Source organism: Perognathus longimembris, chromosome 2, assembly GCF_023159225.1.
Source record: "Perognathus longimembris pacificus isolate PPM17 chromosome 2, ASM2315922v1, whole genome shotgun sequence".
In the NCBI taxonomy this organism is placed as follows: Eukaryota; Metazoa; Chordata; class Mammalia; order Rodentia; family Heteromyidae; genus Perognathus; species Perognathus longimembris.
Window position 1 is genome coordinate 44391944 of NC_063162.1, and position 21419 is coordinate 44413362.

Sequence of the window (21419 nt, forward strand, 5' to 3'; positions counted from 1 at the left end):
AGAGTTCAATCAAAGTGTGTTTACATTGGGGGGTTTCTATTTAGATCATGGTGAGTTTAGCATGTTAAACTTGAGTTGAACCCGGCACCAGTGGCTCACACCTGTTCAGAGCCAGTGCAGGCAGGAAAGTCCATGAGACTCTTGTCTCCATTTCACCACCAGAAAACTGGAAGTGGCCACTGTGGCTCAAGTACTAAAGTGTTAGCCTTGAGCTGAGGAGCTCTGGGACAGTGCCCAGGCCCAGAGTTCAAGCCCCATCTCTGACAAAAATAAAGATAATGATAATAAAAGCTTGAGTTGAAATGATTGCTGCTTAATTTTCTTTCACTAGGCATGGTAGTGCACACCTGTAATCCTAGCACCCAGACGTCTGAAGGATCTTAGTTCTAGGCTAGCCTGGTCTATATAGCAACATCACCTTGACTCAGAAGAAGAAAAGAAAGTGGGAAAGGTGGAGGGAAGAAGGACTTTTGTGTATGTGTATGTGTGTGTGAGGCTCGAACTCAGGGCCTAGATGCTGTCTCTGAGCTCTTTTGCTCAAGGCTAGCACTCTACCACTTTGGACCACAGCTCCACTTCAGTTTTCTGGTGGTTGGTCCAGATCTCCTATCCAAGGAACAAATTGAATCCTTTGATTACTCAGAACCCACTGACTTGGGTTGAGTCTGGAGTCATGGCAATGCCATGTTTTTACTTGTTACTTTACCACAGACTGTATTGGATTTACTGGTAATGCTGGATTTTTACATCCTATCAGTTTGAACTCTACCTAAACTATGTGTTTGCTTGTTTTTGTTTTTCCATCTCTGTTACTGTAGAGTTGCTAAGGGGTAATTAGGGGTTCTTGTTCTCACTTAGACAGCTGGTTTCTTACTCTATGCTAATTCAGGAAAATCTTACATGAAGGTCTTATGCCCAGAACAGTTAGAAGTGTTGGCCACATGGTAGAATTTGGGTCAGAGTTAATCAACTGCCAGAGCCACAGAATAAATTTTTTGTCCCTCCTTCCTCCATCCCTAAACTCAGTTACTGGGGCAAAGATTACATACCGAGCTCATAAAACTCCTCCTTTGGCACAGAAATCCCTTGCAAATTCCTTCTTAGTCTTGCTAGTTTAGCTTAATAAATATGCTTAAGCCATCATTAATTCATTTCTTCATTCACTTATTTGCTTACTCAATATATATTCAACACTTCTTAACAGAATACTGCATATTACTCACCAATTTTATAGCAGTCTGTGAAATAGAATGAAAACACTCTTGTACAACTAAGCATCAGTCTAGGTGCTGGCCTAGCTACTCATGAGACTGATAACTGAGAGAGTTCCAAGTGAGTCAAAGCAGGTAAATCTGGAGACTCATCTTCAAGTAACCAGTAAAAAGCCAGAAGTAGAGGCATGTCTCAAGTTGTAGAGCACCAGCCTTGAGTGAGAAAACCAAGGAAGACCACAAGATCCTGAATTCAAGCCCTACTACACATACACACTCAGAGACAGACGTTTTCTTTTCTCGAGACCTGGACTCAAACTGAGGATCTGACGCTTTTACTCATTGGCTGGTGCTCTACCACCTGAGCCATGCCTTCAACACTCATAGGAATTTTTTATTCAAGTTAATTCTGTTGAGCACCATCCAGTGGAGCTGTTCAGCCCTGCTCAGGGCCTCACGTGCGTGTTCTGCACTTGTCTCAAAAGCCCTGTGACAAAGGTTCTGTTACTCTCCATGTGCCCCTGGTGACTCTGAGGTCCAGGGCACCTTGGGGGGACATCCAAGGACATAAAGTGAACAGCAGGCCTCGCTGAACCAAGGTCAGTATCCTGCAGAGTTAAGCCACGTGTTTCATCAGTTTAGTTTGGATGTGCTGTGAGAAGGGACAGCCACGCCTCAAATAAGATTGCTGAAATCCACTAAGCCAGGTGGAAGCCATCAGAAGGGGAAACCTGCCCAAACCACACAAGGTCCTAACCAGCATTACAGCTACTTACAGAAGTTGTTGTGAATTCTCCATGTTGTTTTTTTTAAAGTGCACATCTGGTTTTTGATGATCACAATTGGTTATTAATCATGAGTGATGAAGACAGAAAACTCAAATATGCTGCAGTGACAATGACATTGTTTACAAGGGCCCAGTATATACATCGATATATTTATATTGTAAACAGCAGCACACAAGCAGGCCTTTGGTTATTTTATTTTATTTTATTTATTTATTTATTTTTATTTATTTATTTTTTTGCCAGTCCTGGGCCTTGGACTCAGGTCCTGAGCACTGTTCCTGTCTTCTCTTTGCTCAAGACTAGCACTCTGCCACTTGAGCCACAGCGCCACTTCTGGCCATTTTCTATATATGTGGTGCTGGGGAATCGAACCCAGGCCTTCATGTCTACGAATCAAGCACTCTTGCCACTAGGCCATATTCCCAGCCCTGGTTATTTTATACTCCAGGGAGATATAATATCCTTGAAAAAAATAAATGGAACACATTATTTCTATTTTGATCATTTATCATCATCAGGCCATGTGTGTGTACATGTATATAGGTGTGTGTTGGAAATTGAACCCAGGACTTTTTGCACATACTAAGCACAATCTCCCCTGGTGCACCCCTAGCCTCTATTATTTAAGATTTATCAAACAACTAGGACAGGAAAAAATATTGCAGAATTTGCAGAGAACTATCAAGAAGAAAGTCTGAAGAGATAACATCTCTCCATATCTCACCTCTAGCCATAATCCAGCCAGAGTCATCAAGGCCAGCAATGTCCTCCTCAAGGTCATGACCAAAATGAATTTCTTTTCATCTCCGGGAAATGACAGCAAGGCCTTATAAGAATGCTCTCTGTCAAAATGGGATTGAAAAGTAGAGTTAAAGAAGGCAAATGTGAAAAGGTGTTGATAGTGAGTTGCCAAAGGTGCCATAACTTGCCCTCTCCTCCACTTCCTTGGCAGCTACTGTTCACTTTCCCCATGCCTATCTTCATCGCTTTGCCTTCCTGTTACTACCCTGGTATCCGGCTCATCACCATCATCAGCTGTAATTTCGTGTGGGTAATTTTTACCCTCTTTAATATTCATCAAAAGCTAATAGCTGGGATATGAAGAGAATGGTCCAATCATGGAAGAAATGCTAACAGTGAAAACCAAGTAATCTGTAGACTGCTTGCCCTCCTGCTTATGGAAGACTGTGGCAGCTTTCCGTTGTGAACTTGTGCTTTTCACTCAGCAGTTGTGAATTCTGCTTCCGAGCTGTTGTCTGGTTTTCTCTGTGTATAGCGCCTGTAAAATCCAATTATTCACCAATAAAGGAAACATTTACCAAGCAGACCAGGAAAGCAGTTTCATTCATTGGGGTTGTGTCAGAGTACCCCCAACTTGGGAAAAGTTATTAATCCCACAGGTGAAAGACAATTTTACCTTCTTGAATCAAAAAAATAACATATTATGCTGAGTGCTGGTGTCCTATAATCCTAGCTGCTCAGGAGTCTGAGATCTGAGGATCATGGTTCAAAGTCAGTGGGGCAGGAAACTCCATGAGACACTTATCTCCAAAAAACTACTCAAAAAAGCTACATGTGGCTCTGTGGCTCAAGTAGTAGAGTGCTTGCCTTGAGTAAAAGCAGTTCAGGGACAGTGCCCAGGCCCAGAGTTCAAGCCCTAAGACTAGCAATCAATCAGTAATAGGGCTGGGAATGTGGCTTAGTGGTAGAGTGCTTGCCTACTATGCATGGAGCCCTGGGTTCGATTCCTCAGCACCACATAAACAGAAAAAGCTGAAAGTGGCTCTGTGGCTCAAGTGCTAGAGTACTAGCCTTGAGCAAAAGCTCAAGAATAGTGCCAAGGCCCTGAGTTCAAGCCTCAGGACTGGCTAAATAAACAAATAAAATAATAACCCTAACATATTACTTAATTCAACAGGGCATGTGACCCAAATCTAGGGAATATGTTTGAAATTGTTTTTTCACAAAATACACATTTTAAAGGCATCACTTAAGAGTTACCTCTGGATGCTTAGAGAACCAAGCAGATCCCCAAAGAGCAGATTGCAGTAGCTGCCAGGGGCGCCCCACTCAGCACTTTGGCTCCCACTTCCTTCTGAGTTGCCCCACTCACTTTTTGTCCACTGGTTATCTGTTTTCCTCTCTTGGCAGTACTATGGTTTGAACTCAGGACCTGGCACTTATGAGGCAGTGTTGAGCCATACCAGTCCTTTCCACTCTAGTTCAATTTTCCAGTAGGGTCTCAGGCTGTATATTCTTTAGCGGGCTTGGACCATGATTCTTTATATAGTTGCTGTGTAGTTGGGATTACAGGCGTAGGCTACTGATAGGCGTAGCTATCAGTTGAAGCTGAGTCTTCAGCTGTTTTGCTCAAGCTGGCCTCAAGTGCTAGCCTGATCTCCGTCTCCTGAGTGGCTTGGTCACTCCCAGCCCCTCACTGGGTTCTGCAGGCCATCTTAATCACTTTGCCTTTAAGCAGAAAACAAATAGGTCTCACCTAGGAGCCAAATTAAAGTACTGCTTGCTGTTAGTGAAGCTGCTTCTCACATGGGTGGTGGTGTCCCGGGTCACCATAGGTTTCTGTATGGGATAACTGATTGACAGTAAATAATAATTATGCTTGAGATCATATTATTTTTAGGAGTAGTTATGTGTTATGGTAATTTATGTCATTGTTTTCTAGACACAAGTCCTGGGACTTCCTGCTTCAGTATCATTTGACAGCTTAAAAATGCAGATCCCCAGGCGCTAGCCAGCCTTTGGAAACTCAACTCATCTTGAATGAAACTCATTGAAAGAAACTCATCTTGGGTTTCATCTTTCTTTTTTCCTTTTTAAAAATTTTTGCCAGTCCTGTGGCTTGAACTCAGGGCCTGGGCACTATCCTTGAGCGACTCTTGCTCAAGGCTAGCACTCTACCACTTGAGCCACAGCATCACTTCCAACTTTTTCTGTTTTTGTGGTACTGAGGAATCGAACCCAAGGCTTCATTCATGCTAGGCAAGCACTCTACCACTAAGCCACATTCCCAGCCTTGGGTTTCATCTGAACAAAACTCAACATCTGGTGGAGTCAACATCTTAACTAGAATGCTGGGTGGCTCGTCACAGTGCTGTAGTGCTAGAACACCTGCAGTGGAGTTAGGAGAAGAAAGTGAGAGCACAGACTCAGTGTCTCACTGGGACAGGTATCCTGGCCTAGCTCCCCAGGGGCCCCCGTGTGGGCATGAGCATTCCCAGCTGCTTTAGCTAGCCTGGCCTCAGGGCCCCCTTGCTGGTGCTCTGCCCTGGGAGAAGGACTCTGCTGAGCCCATGCCAGCTGGGGCTGAAGTGGTAACCATGACACTGGGTCTCAGCACCCAGGGGGAGGTCTCTTAGATCAAAAGTATTCCCGGGTGACCTCTGAGGAATATTCTAGGTTGCCTCAAGGGAAGTGAAGAAAGGCAAAGACAAATTGTTTGGGAACATAGTAAGCAAGCAGAAATCCTTGTGGGATTTGATTTTGTTTGCTCTTTGGAATTTTTTTTAATTTTTTTTTATTGTCAAAGTGATGTACAGAGAGGCTACAGTTTCATACATCAGGCATTGGATACATTTCTTGTACTGTTTGTTACCTCCTGGAAGTTTTTTTGTTCTGTTTTTGTTTTAGGTATAAGTTGCTATGTGGAATTTATTGAATTCTCTCTGTCTCTAGCTCCCCCACACCCCCAATCCCAGCTCTTGGGAGGCTAAGGTAGGTTAATGAGTTCAAGCCTGTAATCCTAGCTACCTGGGAGGCAGAGACCAAAATGTCACAATCTGAGACCAACCTGGGCAGCCAAGTTCACGACACTGACATGACCATGTGGTCATGAGACCAAAGGAAGCACAAAGGGGAGAATTGGTAGCCCAGGTTGGAGTGCTTAATTTTAAAAAGAAATTTCAAGAGTTTAAAATAAAAAATAACATTCCCCAGAATTATTGTTCCTGACTTATTCCACTTAGCCACTCCCAGGAGGGAGCCGTTTAACTGTCTTTTGGTGGTTACTTAAAGATGTTGTAATAATATGCTCAGTCACCTTTTTTTTTTCCATTCCCTGTGTAGTCCAGACTGACCTCGAACTTGTGATTCTCAGCTTCTCAAGTGGTGGGATTGTGGCATGTGTCACTATGCCTGGCCAATCCATTGTTTCCTTGTTTATTTGTTTGAAACACTGTCTTGCTCAGTCACCCAGGCTGGCCTAGAACTCACTATATGTGTTAAATTTAATTTCAACTATTTTAGGACAATACTAATGTCTAGAAACTTGGATAGTGCAGGTCTAGAAACTTCTCTATACTTTGAATGTCAGTTTTTAAAGAAAGAATTTCTTTTCTTTCTTTTTGTTGTTGTTGATCATGGGGCTTGAACTCAGGGCCTGGGTGCTATCCCTGAGCTCTTTTGCTCAAGGCTAGCACTCTACCACTGTGAACCACAGCTCTACTTCCGGTTTTTTGAGTAGTTAATTGGAGATAAGAGTCTCATGGGCTTTCCTACCTGGTCTGGCCTTGAACCTCAATCCTCACATCTCAGCCTCCTGAATAGCTAGGATTAGCTGATGAGCCACCAGCACCTGATGAGAAAGAATTTCTTATCCAGATTTAATGGCCTTAGGCTGGAGTGTCAGTGTTCAGGAGATTGAGGCAGGAGGCTTGCTAACTCAAGGCCAGCCTGGGCCTGGTAAGAGATCCAGATAAACAAAACTCAATTTCCTTTCACACATTTTTCTTGTGCTTTTTTAACCTTACCAAAAGGTTCACCAAAAGGTTCACCTTTTGGTAAGGCTTTCTTTAATGGCTGCAACTGAGGGCCTTGTTTTTTGGGGGTTTGTTTGTTTGTTTTTTGCCAGTCCTGGGCTTGATCTCAGGGCCTGGGCACTGTCCCTGGCTTCTTTTGTTCAAGGATAGCACTCTACCACTTGAGCCACAGCGCCACTTCTGGCTTTTTCTGTTTATGTGGTGCTGAGGACCTGATCCCAGGGCTTCATGCATGCTAGAAAAGCACTCTACCACTAATCCACATTCCCAACCCAAGGGGCCTAGTAACTGATTTGTCATTGGAGCCTGAGGCCCTCTGGCTCCAGCTCCTTTCTGTGGATGCATTGCCACTGCTGTCCTCAGGGAGGAGCTCTAGAGCAACCCCTGCCTCTGAAGACAGCAGCTGCAGGCAATAGAAGCAGAGGGGCACTGTTGTGCCCTCCTCCAGGCTGCCACTGACACACAGCCTGAGTCAGCCCTTCCCATTCTGACGCCAGGGACCCTCTCTGACCTAATAAGATTCATAACCCACAGACTGCTACACACACCCATGTGCCCCTTGTCAAAGCCTTCCAAATCCTTTCTAGAACTTGCGTTTTCTCCAGGCCCAGTCCTAAGCCAGGAGGCTTTGGTGGCGATCAGTGTGTCAGCCTCCCTAGGCTGCGGTGCAGTTATTCATTGTCAAGCATTGGTCTCAGGCTGAGAGGGGAGCTGAGGGGAAAGCCCTTGCTTGTCGCTTGTGTGACATTGTTCTGGATGCTTTCATAAAGGTATTTAGGGGATGAGAGTAACCTTCAGCAGTAGACTTATATAAAACAGATTGTCATCTACAATGGGGTGGACCTCACCTAATCAGCTGAAGGCTGAAAAGACTGAGAGGAATTCTGGATCCAGGTGGCCATTGAAGTCAAGATTGCAATATTAACCCTGGATAGAACTTCCATTCTCCCAGACAGCCCTGGGGATTTGACTTGTCAGTGCCACAATGACACAAACACTGCCCCCAAATACATAGCTGCCATGAAGACAGGGATATGTTCTGAGAAACTTCTTGTTGGTTGGGCCAACACTATAGAGTGTACTTATACAAGTTGGGTGCAGTGGCACAAGCCTGTGATTTTAGCTACTGGGAAAGCTGAGGAGGGAGGATCACAGCAATTTAGTGAGACTGTCTCAAAAAAAAAGAAAAGAAAAGAAAAGAAAAACAAGAGGCTGGGAATATGGCCGAGTGGCAAGAGTGCTTGCCTTGTATACATGAAGCCCTGGATTCCATTCTCCAGCACCACATATATAGAAAACAGCCAGAAGTGGCGCTGTGGCTTAAGTGACAGAGTGCTAGCCTTGAGCAAAAAAAAAAAGAAAAAAAAAAAAGAAGTCAGGGACAGAAGCTCAGGCCCTGAGTCCAAGGCCCAGGACTGGCAAAAAAATAAATAAATAAAATAATAATAAAAACAAGAAAAGATGAACGGATGTAACTCAATGGTAGATTACTTATTCACCACACACAAGTATTGCCAAAATAAATAATCGGTACAGAATATGTTTGCACAGACTGAGATGGCACATAGGTTCACTGATCAATGTGGCTTTTTTTGCGGGGGGCAGAGGGAAGGTTTGAACTCAGGGCCTCATGCTCAATTGGCTTGCTTGCTTGGCTGAGCCACACTTCCAGCCCCACTGTTTTGCTGATCATTTTAGAGGTGGAGACTTGAAAACTTTCTGTCTAGGCTGGCTTTGAACCATGATCTTCTAGATCTCACCCTTCTGAGTAGCTAGTATTTCAAGTGTGGGACTCAGGTACCTGGTTTCTGTTATGGCCCATGACCCATGATGCTGTGTGTGTACACACTATATAATTTATGTAGGTACGTACATATACATATATAAATATATATGTATGTATATGTATACATGCATTCATACATATCATAGAAACTCTCCTGACCAATACAAGGCCTGAGCTGGGCTAGAAGGCCCCACTTGGCCTTCCAACTGCTGACTGCCAGCTCTTGACTTGCAACAGTTAAACCAGGGCTTAACCAAGCAAAGTGTGGGGATGAAATGTGCACACAGCTGTGGCCTCACCCAGGGGGCCTTCTAGGCCTTCTGATTCCTCCTCAGCTCCAGCCTTCTTGAGGTCAGAAATTAGCCTTCACCCTAGGAAGGTAGCGTGAGCTCCTTGACTCTTCTGCCTTGCCTTGGAGCAGATCTGATCTTGTTTTTGTTTTTTGCCAATCCCAGGGCTTGAACTCGGGACCTGGGCACTGTCCATGAGCAGCAGCAGAAGCTGCTTCTCCTCCTCTTCCTTCTTCTTTTGCTGTGTGTGTGTGTGTGTGTGTGTGTGTGTGTGTGTGCGCGCGCGCGCGCATGTGTGAGATGGGATTCAAACCCAGGACCTTTCACAGTGCCAGGCAAGCACTGTACTAATGAGCTTCATCTGTGATGTAGACTTCCTGAGTTGAATTGGAGTCCCATCACTAAGCAGATGCCGGATGCAGGGCTGAGCATGTGTGGGCCTTGGTTTAACTCTGTGTATGACATGGCTCTGTGGGTCTTGGGGCTTGCCTTGGATGGAGGGGTAACTAGAAGGGGTGCAGACACAGGCCTGAGTGAAGGCTATGGTCAGTAAGGTTTGCATGAGAAACAGTTGGGACTGGGCATGGCGAGCCAGTAGCAGAACCTCCCTAGCTCCTCCAGTGAGCGGGAGCGAACGCAGCTGCTGAGCCACACCTGAAGGAGGCTTCTTTCCTCCATGTGTCATTCATGATTGTGAAGTATCAGGAACCCACTGGCTCCCTTGCTGATTCTGCACACACAGCAGGGCCTGCTCTGTGCCAGGCACTGTGCTGGATCCCGAGCCCCCACAGGGACACACACACCCCCACCCTACCCCTGCACAGCTGCTCCCCTTGGGAGCGTGCAGTCCATGTGTCTCCTAGGTGTGAAGGGAAGTGATGAACATCAGTATTGAGGCCAATGGGGAATTTAGTTAGACAGGATATGGTTTCACATGTGTGTAATCCCAGCACTTGGAGGCTGAGACAGGAAAGCCAAGGCTGAGGGGAGAGCATGACTCAAGTGGTAGAGGGCCTGCCTAGCAAGCACAAGGCCCCTGAGTTCAAACCCCAGTACTACCACAAAAAGAAAAGTTTGCAACTCACAGACTGAATTCTTTATTGTTACAACCAAGGCCTGATGAAGTTAATAATGCTTCCCACTTGAATGGAAAACATTAGCATTGTTTTAGAGTAGGCTGCAAGAAGAGTCCCCTCTGGCTACCAGCTCTGTGCACCAACTCTAGCACCTTCTTTCTCTACCCTCATGTGGTTTTGGTCGATGAACTCTGAGCTGTCGTTCCAGCCCCAGCTAGGCCTGGGCTTACATCCTGGCCATACCATTCACCAATTATCACCTTGGCTTGGTGACTTAACCTCTCTCTGCTCTGTACTTTCCCGGATGAAGCTGATGGGGAATTTAGTGCGTGGACTCATAGCACGGCCCCTCACAGAAGTGCTAAGTAAATGTTAACCTCTCCAGGATTATTGCCCGTATTGTTACTTATCTCTTTGTTTACCTACATTACTGATTACTCAAGGACAAGGACCTTTTCCTTGTCCCCTCACCCGCCTCCTGATCCTCTAGAGAATTGAAGACAAATCCCAGATGATAAGAAAAACCTGAAAATGGAGCCAACTGAGACACTCACAGAGAAACACACGCCTCACTTTGGCAAGTTGTAGGATTGGTGCTAAGCTTCCATGAAAGACAGGCGAAAAGGGCACCTGGACCAATAACCCAATTCCACATAGCCTTTCATGAAATAAAACAATGCTAACAACTCAGGAGAAACACGTGGACTCTTTTTTCTTTTATTTTCTTTCTATTTCTATTCTTTATCTGGTGATGCATTTTACTGAAGGGAAGACCACTGGGAAAAAGTCTTCCTGAACATAACAGAGGGTCTGACCCAAGTGAGCCCCACTTCCTTGCCCTGCATCATCCTCCCCTGATCCAATAGAGAGCTAATTCCTGGCCAGAGCACTGATCTTGCAAAAGGACAGTGTTTCTGTATTTCTGAAACCAGAAAGCATCACACACAGATAACAAACAAGATGTGTGCACTGTGGTTAGGCCGTTTTGTAGCAACACTCACTTCCTCTCTTTTGCAATGTCAAGTTCAGCATGACTTGACCTACCCAGGCAGTGTGTGGCCCCAGTCCTCAGGCTGATCTAACTCAGGTCCAGGCCACAAGTGGATTTGAATTTCCACTTCCACTCCTGGGTGCAGCAATCAGCAAAGCTTTACCGAGCATTCCTTCTGTGCTGGGCCCTGCCTGGAAAATTCAGGTTTCCAGCTTCCAGAAACACACGGAAGAGGGGCAGGAAGTCCAAGTGTTGGGAACTCAGAGGAGGAAGTCTGCAAACTCAGGGGGGCAGGAGAGTATGGAAACATCACAGAGAATGGAGAATGTGGGATTTTAGGATGAGGAGGCAGGAGGGAGGTAGAGACCATCTGTGAAGACAAGGACTCAGGCTGTCAGGGTCCAGCCATGTTCAGGCACCAGGAGGAGGTGGGCCTGCTTGGGATGGGGATCCCCCGAGGGGAGGAGGGGAAGGGGATGTGGATATCAGCAGGCTCAGAGAGGTTAGGCTGCTCCTCGTCTCTTTTCACGGTCATCAGGGAGCTCCATGCTTGGCTCTCATTTTCCTTAGGCGATATTTGAAGCTATCCAGAATGGGACTCTCTGAAACAATATCACTTAAGTGTACATACTTAAAAAATATTTCTCTCAGTACGCATGTCATGGTCAGTATTGCCATTTCTGTGCGGTGGAAATCCCAGGGCCCCACCACGGACTGTGTAGGAAGCAGCAGGTCAGCGTTGAATGCCTGGGTCTGTGTATAGGATTGGACCTCCATGTGTCTTGGATTCGTATCAAGATGTTGAAACTGGCCAGGTGTCTGTAGTTCACACTTGTAATCCTAGCAACTCAGGAAGCCGAGATCTAAAGATCACAATTCAAAGCCATTCTGGGAGGAAAAGTTTGTGAGACTCTTATCTCCAGTTAAACACTAAAAATCTGGAAATAGAGCTGTGGTTCAACTGGTACAGCACCAGCCTTGAGTCAAAAGGCTAAGGGACAGCACCCACACACTCAGAGCTGAATTTGACTGCAGGAATATTCTTTCCCATCCTTTGGAGGACAATAACTATAGCTGCCTAGTTTTGGTATCATGGATATGATGGTTTGGATATGACGTGGTCCCCCAAAACCCAGGTGTTGAAGACTGGGTCCCTAGTGCAGCAGTATTCAGAGATGGGGCCCTTCGGGGATGACTGGATCCTGAGGGCCCTAACCCCATAGGTGGATTCATTCCAATCAACCTTTCTCTTATTTAAGTTGCTTTCTCATAAGGCATTTTATTCCAGTGATGGAAATCAAACAAAGCAGGAACCCAAGGAAGAACCTTGAACCAAAATGTGATCTGACACATTCGGGTGCTCATCTGTTGGGACTCCCAGAGCATAATCCCCTGTGAGAAGAGGAGACCAGCAAGGAGGGCGGAGGGGGTTGGGAGGGAGGATCAAGCCCAGGGCAGAGCCCTCACAGCTAGGAATCATCTAACCCCATGTTAACTTTATTCTGCATGGCAACAAATAAAAACCCAAGGGCTAAAGAAAACTTGCCCCTTGCCATGGAGCTGGGGAGAGGCCAGAGTGTGAATTCCACCTTCAGATGACTGCAAAGGCCAGCTTCCCCCAGCCATAGCGGTCTCCCCCAGGAAAAACTCCAAGCAAAGAACACAACCACCAGGCCAGCAGGTTCCCAAGCCAGCGGACAAGTGCTAGGCCCCTACATGACTCTGATGACAGCTCGCCTGGGCATGGAGCACTCTGGCAGGTGTGCCGCTGGTGGGTATGAAAGGTTTCTGCTGGGCACCAGCCTCTGAGAGGCAGGGCAGGGCAAAACCCACCAATGAAACTGGAGGTTGGATGGGTGATAAGGGAAAGCAGAAAGGAGGAAGCTGCCTGCTGCAAGAACTTCTGTGAGAATCACGTTGAGCCCAGAATGTATCACTCTTTCAGGCAGCGGCTGTGGAAACTGACAAAGGTTGACACAGGACCGCCCCCTCATGCCCTCTCTTTGCTGATGTCATTTCGAGAATGTCAGCTGACCCAAGCTGGTGCCTTCTCCCAAGAGAGGAACTCCTTTCTCACACCACAGACTTCTGTCTTGCAGAGGGGAAGACCCCATCTGTGAATCTGTACCTACTGCAGGGGTTCAGCCTTTTGGGGACCCAGACCCCTTTGAAAATCTAATACACATCTCCTGAAGAAAAGAACAGCCACCAAATCCTGGCCAACCATCTTGGAGAAATCTGTGGACTTCCCACAGCTCTGTCAACAAGCCTCCAGTCTCCTGGGGCCATGGGAAGCCCCACCAGTGTGTTGGGGAGCTTCTGCTGATGCCCCATCCAGACTGCCAGCCTCCAGCTACAAGAAGCCATGGAGCACTTGAAACATGGCTGCTCTGAACTCTGGGCTGAAGGGCAAAGCAATATGGAAGAGGTATGCTCAAAGAGTGTGAGCTACGAGCTAGCTCTACTACACAAGACCCTGGCTGACTCCCCAGGAACAAAAATAAATAAATCTCACTGATTTCTATACTAATTAGATACTAAAACACAAGTTATATATTTAGGGTTAAAATAAATGTGGGGCCCGGCACTGGTGGCTCAGGCCTAGAATCCTCGTTACTCAGGAGTCTGAGATCTGAGGATCAGGGTACAAAGCCAGCCTAGGCAGTAAAGTCTGGGAGACTCATCTCTAATTGACCACCAAAAAAAAAAAACTGGAAGTGGAGCTGTGGCTCAAGTGGTAGAGCACTAGCCTTGAGCACAAAAGCTAAGGGACAGTGCCCAGGCCCTGGGCTGTATGTAGCTCAGTGGTAGAAAACTTGCCTAGTGCGTACAAGGCCCCGGGTCCCATCCCCAGAACTGAAAAAAGGAAAAACCCACCCTATTTATTTTTCATCTATTTCTTCTCACTGAAAATGTGGCTGGGACATCCACCTGCAGGCTGCGTGGCCCTGTGTGTGGATTGGCCTGGGGTGCTGAGATGACACCCTGCCCCCTACCCTCTCAGTCTCATCAGTCCCAGTTTTAAAGGCTCATCATTTCCTCTTTCTGGAAGGTGCAGTGACAAGAATGGGCTGGGAAATCCTTGTGAAAAGCTGCTGGAAGTCACATGTTCCAGTGACGTAGAAAGTTCCTTGAAGAAGAGGACTAGCTGGATGTACTGGGTACCAGTTCTGTAGAAACAGGGCTTCCATGCTGTTCCCTATGCCCAGCACCAGGCCTCGCCCACACCACACCCTTGGTAGATGAAGCCTCTGCGTGAACAGGCTCCAGTCCCCAGCGTGGGCTCAAGGCCCTGGGTGGGGATGTCTCCTTCTCTCTGGTTGTTTGGGAGAGTCTGAATTCCCTTGGGGAATTTCCAACCACACTGACGCTGAGGGCCCAATTCCAGTGTTCATATTCTATCAGGTGATTTGATGGGCTGAGCCGGGTTTGAGAATAGCTTTTCTAGAAGTTTCCATATGACTGGAACCTGCAAGGATCCAGGTTTAGAATTCTTAATCTTGTAGCTGTACAGACAAAATTCAAAAAGGAGCACCTGACTTTGAACAGAAATAAAGGACACCTTAATTTTCATGAATCCCTATCTATGTAAATATAGATGTCAAGCTGCAGCAGTGTCCACAGTACCTGGGACTTGGTCTCCAGAGAAATCACAGGTATTTTATCGCTTTATGGTTGTTGTGAGTGTTCTGAAATATTTAAGCTCATTCCTGCTTTCAGAATTGAGATGTGGCTAAATGGGTAGAGTTTGTGCTTAGCATGCATGAGGTCCTGGGTTCTATTTTCAGCACTGATGTTCTCCCAAACCTCAGTGTTCTGAGAAGGGGGTGGTTCCATGGGTTTCCCACACAGCCAATAGATCCCTGACCAAAGAAAGCAGGGGGCTCCCTGTCTCCATGGGAGGCACAGTGACATGTGGTAGTAAGTTCCTGTCTTGTCCTTTATGGGTTGCAGGTCACACCACACATGACTGGTCTTCCCTGGGGGTGGGTACCCCATTCATACTGCTTCTCATTTCTTGGAGGAAGTGTGCCCAATGGCTTGTCATAGCAAGTTCTGGAGGAGGCCCAGTACAGCCTTTCCTTTCTGCCAGTGGGCAGGGCCCCCCAGACAGGGAGGAAATAAGAACAGTTGAACAGGAGAGCGATCCCAAGCCTCAGCTGGCCCTATCTGCCTTTCACATCCTATCTTCTCAAGTTTAGCAGCATTTGGGCTCAAGGATAGAAAGGGCAGCCCTGCGTGTGCGCTACTGGCCACCCCAGGGAACTCAGCCAGGTCAGGAAATCAGGGCTAGGAGAGCCCAAGATGAAAGGTACACCAGCTGGGGCCGGTGCAGGTGTGCCACAAGGCGAAACCAGCTGGGCTGACTTCCCAGGGCCCCCATTCTCCATGTGGCTGAGACTTTGTGGGTGGGGGGCAACGGGGAGCTGAGGCCTGCAACTGGCCTGTGCTGCTCTGCTCCTGCAGAGAGATACCAGGTCCAGGCAGCCGGTGTGAGCCTTCTGGCCCGCTTCCCTTTCAGGTAGGGAGGGTAGACACGCAATCTGGGGTTCCCTTTCTCATTTTGGCCCTGAACTCTTCTCTGCTTGAGGAACAAGAGCTTGGGTAGAGAAGAGGCTGGAGGCGGTGGTGTCATTATGGGGGAACTTGACTTCCCAGGCTAGCGGGCAAAAACAAAGCTTTGTTCGAGCCTAAGAGAGAGTGGTGGATGGCAAGAGCTCTGGGCATCTGCAGGCATAGCTGAGCTTCCATGTGATCTGCAACCAGAAAACAAGGTCCTGAAACTCCACCTTTCTCCTTCTTGAGGTCAGAAAACTATTCTAGCCCCTGGAGCCAAGCATATGTGTCATCTGAATTCTGTGCACTGGCGCAAACCATGTCATCCAAAGGTGATAAGGAGGAAGAAGCAGAAAGAGAGCAGAGAAAGAGAGGTGGATGACAGCACCATGGTTAGCTGATGGGCTGAGCCTGGTGGTACATTGCCTGTCTCCCTGCTTTCTCCTTTCCTTCACTGTCTCAGACAGGAGGAAGTAACCTGGGAGTAGGGCTAGCCCATACTTCTGGTTCCACACTGGGGTGTGTGTGTGTGTGTGTGTGTGTGTGTGTGTGTGTGTGTGTGTGTGTGTTGTTTGCACATGCACTCGTTGTTAGAAATAAACACAGGACCAAAGGAGGTAGCAGCCTTGGGTCCTCTCTGGTTCTCAGCCTCCCCCTGATGTCTTGATTTCAGAACCAGACCAATATAAGAACTAAACCACAGCAACCTCAGCATGTCCACCTTTGTTGGAACCTGAGAGGGAAGTGGCCAGAGGTGAGTGCTCCTGGCTGCCTGGAAGTGGTGTTCTTGCAGCAAGAGCTCCGCAACCAGGCCAGACTCCTCTTCCCTCTTCTGGGACTCCCCTTGGCAAGAGTAGAAGGGCTGCTACCAACAGGAATTACGGAAACAAGTGGGGTGTGGTTCCCCCCCCCCCCCCCCCACACACACCTCAAAGGGCTCCAGGCTGGGCTTTTAAGGAGCAATGCCTGAGGCTCTGCATTTTCTGAGTCTCATTTTATACATGCTATTACCCTCCAGTTACTGAGTCAGAAACCATTGTCATTCAGGTTCAGCCAAGTCCTGGGATTTATAGAAGGGGATACAGAAGCCCGGGATTAAAGGGTTGCCCCCAGCCTTCCTTCTCTGGGCCTCATCAGTCCTGGTCATTGTTAGATCATGGTGGACCAGTTCATTCCTCTTCTGCTTCCTGTCTTCCTTCTCACTGTCCATTGTGAGTCACCAGCAAAGGAGAACCGCCCCTTTTGGGGGGCCTTCAGTCAGTTTTTTTAATATTAAGGTCCAATTTTATCAATTTTATCAATTTTATCCAATATCCTTGAATCATGAGGCCCAGGCTCTGTTGCCCTGGTTTGTAAATACATTTATTCTGTCTCATAAGTTTGCTAAGCAAAGGCCCAAATGGACAAGATGTCTCTGAGCCTAAACTCATATTCCTGGCCTTCTCCTGTCCTTGTGTCTGCAGTCTAGGGAGGAAGCAGGCCCTACTTCTCAACAGCCCCAAATTCTGAAACAATAGCCCTCTCTGCCTCTTGGAATTTCCACAGAACAAAAATGAAAACCACTTCATTTATCTCTCTATAGCTTCCATTTTTTAGATTCTTGCTCATTACTGTGGAAAAAGGTCTGTAATTTTTTTTTTTTTTTTTGCCAGTCCTGGGGCTTGGACTCAGGGCCTGAGCACTGTCCCTGGCTGCCTTTTTTTGCTCAAGGCTAGCACTCTGCCACTTGAGTCACAGTACCACTTCTGGCTTTTTCTGTATATTAGGTACTGAGGAATTGAACCCAGGGCTATATGCATACTAGGCAAGCATTCTACCAGTAAGCCACATTCCCAGCCCCTGTAATCTTCTTTTTAAGACAAATAAGCAACTCCTTGGTAATGAAGGTCATTTGAAGAAGAGACACCTCACCCACCCCCATCTCCAAAGGCAAGCATGTGATTCATTGTACCTTTGTGAAGACTGGATGTGAACAGTGCAGTGACTCAAGCTGTAATCCTAGCTACTTGGGAGGTGGAGATTAGGGAGGATCATTGTTTGAAGCCAGCCAAGACATAGAAGTTTCAGCGATTCCATCTTAACCAATGGCTGGGGTAGGTGATACACATCTGTCACCCCAGCTAATAGGGAAGGAAGTTGAATACCATGCCTACTCTCTAATGTCAGCTTTTCTACAGCCTTCCAAAAAGGAGGTCCCAGCCTCGTGAATATTCCATGGGCATTATTCTCTTCATTTATGTCTACCAAAGATTGATCTGCTCTTCTATGAGGTCAGAGCCCTCCTCTCACTTGCTCATCTCCCCAGAATTTCCCTCAGTCAGTATTTGCTGATTGAATGAAGCATTCTGACTTATTCTTTTGAGGAATTCATGTGATGAAGGGACAAACTGGCTTCCAAGAACATGGTGGCCCCTCATTCCTGGCCTTTTGGAGAGGCTTATTCCTGATTAGGTCTAGGCAGCCTTTGTTCTGGAGAAGGCTGACTGTATCTTGGGCTGGAACAGGTATTCTTTCCGTTATCTCTCTCAAGGACAATGGTTGGAGATGTTCACTGATCACCCTCCAGTACCGCCAAGACTGCATGTCTGCTTCCTTCCATATGTGATCTCAGACAGCTGTGGGTGGGTGGTTGGATGGGTGAGATTCTAGAATCACCATCTTTGAGATGTGAGAGGGATTCAGGGATCTTATAGCCAAGTAAGTCTAGAGAGTTCATCTTATAGATGGAGAATCTGAGTCTTGGATTAAGGAAATGCTTAAAAATATAAGAATAATCTCATGGTTATAGTCAGTTGCTGAGTAGAGAGTTTATCAATGCTTTGTGGTGTGTGTGTGTGTGTGTGTGTGTGTGTGTGTGTGTGTGTGTGTGTGTGTGACATGCTAGGGACCTGTCACCTGCTAGGCAAGTAATTGACCCCTAAGCAGCACCCTCCAGTCCCTCATCTGTGTCCTAAAGGGGGTTTCTATAATGTCTTAGGGGGCTAAAGCACTTTGAAGGAACTCCTTTGAGAAGAAGTAGTTTATCATTTCCCCTAAGCCTAGAAATGCTAGGCTCACACAGATGTTCAACTGCTGTCTATTGAATGACTAAGTGAATGAGAGGGAAAAGAATGCACAAACAGGTAAGTGGCCTAACAAATTAACTATCTCCCGTATTTAATTCCAGTAGGGTGTGTGTGTGTGTGTGTGTTTGGGGGTGTTGCTAAAGATTGAACCCAGGGCCTTGCTTATGCTAAGCAAGCACTCTGACCACCACTGACAAGGCTAGTAGAGTGCCAGTCAATGAGTGAAAGCCTTAGGTACTGAGTTTGAATCTCAGTCTCAGACCTAAATAAATAAACAAGAAGACAAATAACCATCACTGAGCTATGCCCCCAGCTCTTCTGAGTCTTTTTTTTACTAAATCCCAAATGCAGAAAGTCAACCCTAGCCCCATAAATAACCCAGGACACTGGATCTGTGGCTGAGCCCTTCCCCTCTGGGAGGATATCCCAGTCAGGGACTGACTCTGGTCTGATAGACATTGACGTGCAATCTCTAAGCCCCTTGGTTGGACCAGAAAGTCAGCTGATTGAAAATGATCCTATTGTATGTAAAAAGACGCTTAAGCATTCCCTATATGAGTTTGTCAGGTACCCCAGCTCTTTCCCTGGAAGACAGGATCCCTAGGGGTCTGAGACCTTCCTCTTCTCCAGCCTCAAGCAGGGCAGGTACAGTTGGCAGACTGGTGAGTGGCTAGAGGTTTGTACTTTCATGCCTTTTCTGGATGTGACCATGTGATTCTCTGTGAAATGGGGGATGGAGGGCTTTTTTTTTTAACACATAGTAAGTTCTTTTATCTATGTATGTATGTATGTATGTATGTATGTATGTATGTATGTATGTATGTATGTATCTATCTATCTATCTATCTATCTATCTATCTATCTATCTATCTATTTTGCCAGTCCTGGGGCTTGAACTCAGGGTCTGGATAGTGTTCCTATTTTTGCTGAAGGCTAGTGCTCCACCCCTTGAGTCATGGCTCCACTGCTGGCTTTTTCTGTTTATGTGGTACTGAGGAATTGAACCCAGGGCTTCATGCATGCTAGGCAAGCACTCTACCACTAAGTCACATTCCCAGCCCACCTCGCCTCCTTTTTTAAGGAAAAAATCAGGGTTAGGGGAGGTCACAGAATTGAGGAAGAAGGGTGAAAAAAGTGCAGCAGTGGAGCACATTGGACATTGATGAAAGAACTATGGCACATTGGACATTGATGAAAGAGAATTATGCAAGTCACAGGTGGAGATGGGAGGGAGGGGATGGGAGAGTATAAGGGCACTGATGACACTGTATGAAAGGAAATGTACTTATTACCTGATATATGTAAATGTTACCCTTTTGTATGTCACCTCTATAACAACAATAAAGTACATTAATTTAAAAAGAAAAAGATCACCAGGCAGGTCTTCCTGTTGCAGCACTCTGTCACTTTGGCCAGGACAAAGCCAGACTAAGGGTGAGGGAAATAAGTAGTAAAGAAAGGAAGAGCTGGACTCAAGGCTGGGCAGGCTGAGGGCTTGGGGGACGACAGGGAGGCTGGGAGCTGCGCACAGATTTCCATCAGAAGCATGGTCCCTTCTGTGTTCCAGCCTGCACACTTACACTGCCTTCTCCCCTTCTGGCTTTGATTGTCATCAGTACTGTGAGAACTTTCTGCATTCTCTGATAGTCCGTATCAGGAAAGAGTGCCAGAGTTGGAGTCTAGAAGCCTGGCCTGAGCTTAGCTTGGTGCCCCTTCAGCTGAAGGGGCCAGTCTTTAAAGATAGAGCCTTGTTCAAATCCTGACTCTCCCCTAGCCTAGTACGTGACCTGCTCTATGTGTGGAGTCTCAGTTTCCGCACCTGTAAGAGGGGGACCCTGGCCCACTGGAAGCCCCAGCATGTTATTCACTCTCTCCTAGGAGCTTGGGGACAGGTCTGAGAGGATGGATTGTCCATTGGTCCATCATTGGCTGGAAGGAGGGACTGTCCTTTGTCTCATTGGCTGGAATGAGGCATTTTTCCTTTACATTGAAACCTGCTATCAAGGGAGGCCCCTGGGGCCAAAGGAAAGTAAAATACTAAATGCTTATTTTGAGGAATTTCCCAAATCCAGAGCCTCTGATTGGCCCTGCCTCATTCTCCCTCCTTCAGCCCATTTTTTTTTTATGCCAGTACTGAGGCTTGAACTCTGGGCCTGAGTGCTGTCCCTTAGCCTTTTTCCGCCCCCCTCTTAAGATTGGTACTATGTCAACTTGATCCACAGCTCCACATCCAAATTTTTTGATAGTTAATTGAAAATGGAAGTCTCATGGACTTTCCTGTCCAGGCTAGCTTTGAACTCAATCCTCAGATCTCAGTCTCCTGAGTAACTAGGATTATAGGTGTGAGCCACCAGCATTCAGTGCATTCTTTCTCTTCTTTTAAGTTGTTCTTCACAGCAATATGTCAAGGCATTATTTCCTGAGTTTTTTTAGACAAGGAAAGTGAGAAGGAGGCTGTACTTTTGTTTACTGCTTCGGTAGGCCATTTCTTAACAATTCTAGGACATGGGCAAGCTTGCGGTACAGCAGGGAGCTACACTTCTCATGCTTGGATTCCATAAATGCTCTTCATTCATAAGCAAAGTTGGCTTTTGATTGAGAAAACCTGACCCTACAAGGCATAGAACTCTCTTCTCACTGAGGATGAAGAGAGAATGAGTGACAGAGAGAGAAAGAACCAAATATTGGAGTAAGAGTGTCCACAGACCATCCAATCAGAACAAAAAGAGTCGTGCACAGTAGGGGATGAGTAGAGAGAGCAGAGTCAAAGGACCAAGTCCAAACCTGCTCCTCTCCAGGACACTGCAGCCTTGGCTGAGGCTTAGCACCCAAGGGCTCAGTCCTGACTGCCTGATAAGTGTCCTAAGCACATATCTTGGC